Source organism: Hakea prostrata, chromosome 3 (assembly GCF_041222555.1).
Source record: "Hakea prostrata isolate BN-2017 chromosome 3, UWA_Hpros_2, whole genome shotgun sequence".
Lineage (NCBI taxonomy): Eukaryota > Viridiplantae > Streptophyta > Magnoliopsida > Proteales > Proteaceae > Hakea > Hakea prostrata.
In genome coordinates this window covers 63,318,985-63,324,413 of record NC_142602.1, presented here as the reverse complement: position 1 = coordinate 63,324,413, position 5,429 = coordinate 63,318,985, and the positions used below count along the sequence as shown (strand labels likewise).

The window sequence follows — 5,429 nt, the reverse complement described above, 5'->3', positions numbered from 1 at the left end:
CCCTTCCCGTGGATGTAGTTAATCTCGATTATTTCAGATTCGTGAACCACGTAAAATTCTTGTGTGTTGTTTGCATTTCTTTTTTCATTCTTGTGGTGGTTTATTGTTTATTTGCTTTGTGATTGTCTTTCAACTTATTTACACAAGATACTTGGTTTATTTTGTACATTTGGGTGATTTGTTTAATTACCCGGTTCTTTGGATTAGGTCTTGTCTTCTACAAGTTAAATGTAAAAAGAGAAATTGGAGGAAACTACAAATGTTATCGATATCCGTGGTTGGTGACAAGTTTACAGATTATCCTCATATAAAATTAATTACCTTTCTCTCCAGAATAAATTTTGTTTATTGATTTTTTTTTTCTTTTTCCTTTCTCATCTTTGCTCTCTTATAGAAAACTTCTCATCTTCGCTGTTAGTAATTGTGATGTCTTATGAAAAGATTATTGATAGACTTATCGATCAAGGTAAGAAATTAAGTGAACTCAATTTATGGACACCAGCTGGTTTGCCCGAGAGGTTAAGGGGGAAGACTTAAGATCTTCTGCACATAAGTGCGCGTGGGTTCGAACCCCACAGCCAGCATATAAAATGTAATTAATTTTGAGTGCATTTTGGTTCCAAAGACCAAAGTTACATGATACTATTAAATTACTGTTAAATGGTTACTAAGATTACTTAAATAAATTCATTTAAATATTTGAATTTCAAAGTACTCAAATGCCTTCGGTAGGGAATACAATAATGCCTCAATTTAATACCTTCTCATGTCCAATTAGGTGAATGGATTCTCTCTTCACCCATTTTTTATCTATACCCCCACCTACTATCCCACCAATTGCCCCCATGGCATTCCACCAAATCCAACTCCTCTGCAAATCCCTCGAGTTGCCCTCTTATAATTCTCTGATAAACGATTGAACTCAAACCCGAATCAAAATGAATGCTTTGATCCACTGAGTCTCCCGACTGAGAGACTAGCATAGTAGCATTCAATCCAAAATTTAATCTCAAGGATTCAAAACCTTGTAAAATTTCAAGAACAATATCTTTATTTATTTATTTATTCTAGATGGTTGTTGGAACTCCATATTCAAGTTTGATAAAAAAAAAAAAAGTTACCCCAAAATTTCTGGATTTCAGGTGAGGAAGAAGGAAGGTCTCCATGGTCCATAGATTCTTTACATTGTCTACTAACGAATTTTTCCCATGGTTACTCAGAAGAACCTCTTCATGATGACTTCTTCTTCTCTTTTCAGTTGCAATCACATTGTCATTGGGAGGAAATCTGTGACTCTTCACTGCCCCTCATCTTTTATATAATTAATATAAAAAGGGGTTTCACTTCCCCTCATCTTATCGTCATCAATACATTTAATCTGAATTTAGTGTACATCTTAGTAGAGGTGGACCTACATTGGGGCTGGAGGGGACCATGCCTCCCCCCCCCCCCCCCCCACACACACCTTTTTTTTGAAATTTTTTATCAGTTCTTTTTAATTTTTTTTCTTTCTATTTTTTCTCTTCTCCCATGTGAAATATCACTGTATATCCCCCTCCAAAAATAAAAAAACAAAAAATTATATTGAGAATAATTTTTAAAAGTAAAATAATGGGTATAAATGTCATTCCTAATTAGAAACTAAATTCTAGGAAACAAAATCTCGGCGGGGCTGGGTTCGCCTGGTTCGCCGACGCCGCAGCAAGCTAGCACTTGCAACCTTGCAGGTAACTACCGGTTTCTTTCTCTTTCTCTCTTTCTTTCTTCTTCTTCTTCTCCTTCAACGATCCGGCGATGTCGCCGCTGCTACTACCTCTGTTTCTTTCTCTGTCTTGTCTCTCTTTCTTTCGCCGTTGTTACTACCTCCTTCCAGCTCACCGCCACTTCTGTTTATTCCTCTTCCAAAGCAGCGGCGGTTACTGCTTCTTTTTTTTATTTTCCGTTTCTTCCTCTTCCAGCAGTGGCGGGCGGCTACTATTGCTTCTCTTTTCTTTCTCTTTCTTTTTCTCTTTTCTTTCTCTTTCTTTCTTCTTCTTCTCCTTCAACCATTTTCTTTTGATTCGCCGGAAAATCGTCAATTTTCTAGCGATATTTACATATTTTCGTTTCGATTAGGTTTTTGATTCGCTGGTCAGCAAAACTATCGAAAATCGGCAAAATTTAGCCGATTTTTGACGAAATAATGTTCCTTGCTAAATTCTCAATCCTTATTTATTCTATCATCTTTTCTTCCTATATTTTCTCTTCTCTTTCTACAAACGCTGGGTTATTTTTTCCACAATTAGTTATTTCTTTCTTTCTTTCTCTATTTATTTATTTATTTTTCTTTTTCTCATTTTTTTGGTATTTTTTATTTGATTTTATAATCTCTCTTTCTTTATTTTTTTATTATTTAAGTTATTTGATTTTATATTATGAATGAAATATCTATGTTATTAAAGTAACTAAAGACCATTAGTTTGTATTTCCAACAAAAAAAAAAAAATGGTTTGCATCTCCTACCAAAAGAAAATTTGTTTGCATCTAATTTTTTACGGTTTAAATCATGTGCCATTTTTTTTTGTATTGTTGCTTTAATTTATCTATATTTTATCAAGAAAAAAAATCATTATTAATAATTTACCTATTTTTTAATATATGTGGGCCCCATAAAATTTATATGGACCTACACTTATTATGATACAATAATTTAAGGGGTGAGACCCCCAATGGGTCCTATATAGGTCCATACAATATGTGAGGTGGAAAAACATTTAGTGTTTTCCCCAACGGAGAGGTGATCTGAACTTTCTTCTTTGGCCCCTCTCCCCTCATGTTGAATCCTGATTCCACCCTTGTATATAAGGACTGGTGAGCTATATTTTCCCCCCTTTTCCCTCTTCTAAGTGTTTGAGTTTTTATTTATTTTAAATTTATATAAAAAAATAAAATATGTATAAAGACTTAAGTTGTTTTACAATTACACATTGTCATAATATTTGTGTCATTTGCCGATTCTAGTTTCAAGAACCATAGCTTGATTTGGTGGAAATTAAAAGCAGAAATTTCAATGGGTCTGGTATGTATTGAGATTTTTGCCAAGGTGGAGACTAGTTTGAGAGGTCAGATTTGGTTTCAATTTTCTTTTGAGATGTAGTCGATAGCTTGTTCATCACACCAGATTGCTTTTAGCTTAGATTCCATAGTCTTTTGCTGTCTTGATCCCTTGGAGAATACCCATTGCCTGTAATTCCAGCAAGGTTGCATTGTTGAGGTGCACGCATTATTAATGTAGGTAAGCACAATTAGAAATGAGATGTCGGCAAATATTATGATCATCATCATAATGTGTTAGTGATTGATTCCCTATATTGTTGGTGATTGACGGTGGTTCTTATTTTAAATCCCTTATCCATTTATTTATGACAGTTAAGCCCCTAAAAAGATTTGGTTCCTTGTTGTTAGGGACTGTAGAATTTGTCTCAATTCATTGGGAATAGTAGGTTACTATGAAAACAGAGGAATTGCATAGTTCTAAGATTGAATCATGGGTGAGATGTTTTGTCCTTAATTCAAGTGGTCATGTTGTCCAAATCCTCTTTGGCAAATTACATAAAAGAAAAATGTACCAAATTGATTCGCGTTACAACAAAGTTGACATGTTGTGCTTTCTGTCGTCCATTTGGAACAAGCCATCTGGACTAATCGACGCAAAAAAAAAAAAAAAAAAAATTAATAATAATAAATTTGAACTTAGGATGGATTAGTAATTTCCATAAATATTTCCACAACTTATATAAGTTATTTGTATTCATGATTTTGTATGTGCTTATCCTACTTTTTTTGCATTTCCATCTTCTAAGTTGGTGTTCATACACCTGTTCTTACTTCTTTGCCTATATTATCTTAAGGGAATTCCATTTTATGCTTTTTGTGAATCCTATTTACTAAGAAATTGCTGGAATTGAACTAAGCAGAAGCTTCCAATTTCATCTGCAAACCGGAAGGCTCTGCATTGAACGACCTTCACTAGCTCAGGAATGCGGACGGCGATGACCCAAAAGTGAAGCTATATTGAAAGCAAAACCCCATGGCACTAGGTTTTGTGAGAGGGAAGAGAGCAAAACTCGAGAATGAGTGACCCACCTAAGGGTTGGGTAAGATCATTTTAATGAGTTAAACAAAGGTAAAAGTATTAAAGTAATTTTACTAACCATTTAACAACCGAATTTACCTGTAAATAACTTGTAATATGCATGTAAATGTCATGTAATTTTGGAGATAATAGTGGATGGTCATTAGTTTCACCCCAAAAATAATGGGTGCCTTCTAATTTTCTCATATATTTAAAATGGCTAAATTACTCACTATTTTTACCTTTTAAAGAGTTATGCTGATTATTTTAATTATCTTTCCGTTTTTTTTATCATTTTCTCTCTCTTTGTAGATCCTTATCTAAATTTTTTTTTTTCATTTCTTATATATATATTTTTTTTATTTTATAGAAAATTTTTAATTTTTTCTTTTCTCCTTTTCTCTATAAGAATCAATTAAATGTGATTAGATGTGTTTTTTTTTTCTTTCTTCCTCCGTCTTTTACCAGACTCCAGTAAACATTATTAGATGTCATTTTTTTAAAAAATTTCGACCTCCTTTATAATAATCCATAAATAAAATAAAATAAAATAGCGGGGAAGGGGAAAAGAAAATAGAAACACACTAGTCATATATAATGGACTCTTATTTAATTAAAAAGAAAAAAAGAAAAAAGAAAAAAATGCTTTAATAGACTAAAAGGAAAAAAATAGAGGGTAGCTTGATCATAGCATAGAAATTCCCTAAGGATCATATTTCTCTTTAATCACTTATCAACCATTCATCTAAGGATAATATTTCCCTTAAACCACAATGAATTTAAATCTACATACTCCATTGCTTTAGATATATATGATGCGTGAAGAAAGATACTATCAACCAAGACCCAATTAAGAATTTGTGGATCTAAATTATGTTAAATGCTCACTTTTTAATGAAGAACAGCCATGAGGCAGAGCAGTATTCAACATTTGGTAGGGAGCGGGCACAATAGCCTTTTTACCCATTGTCATTACCTTTACAATTTTTCTCTAACAGGTGATGAGGGACAAATGTTGATATTTCACATTAAAAATAGGCCTAGATAAGGGTGTCAATTGGTCAAGGCCCCTCCTCGGTTGGGCCTAACTAGGCCAATTGGTCTGAAAATGCTGGACCCTCTACGATCTATTTAATTTTTTTGCCGGTTCAGTCTCGATCCATGTCGGGCCACGTATCGGTCCAGGCTATAATCGGGCTATAACAATTCGGTTTTAATCGGGCTGTCAATTGTATTTTAATTTTAATTGGGCTTCTACTGAACCTATATAATCAGTCAGGCCTAATAACATATCATTACAACTGAGCTAGAAAGA

The 5,429-nt window shown here is 33.5% G+C and overlaps 1 non-coding gene across 1 annotated transcript; it reads left to right on the top strand.

Annotated features, from left to right (window-relative positions):
- Positions 1–501: 501 nt before the first annotated feature.
- On the top strand, positions 502–584 carry TRNAL-UAA (transfer RNA leucine (anticodon UAA)). Its single transcript has one exon. It is a non-coding gene; the product is annotated as a tRNA-Leu (tRNA).
- Positions 585–5,429: the final 4,845 nt, after the last annotated feature.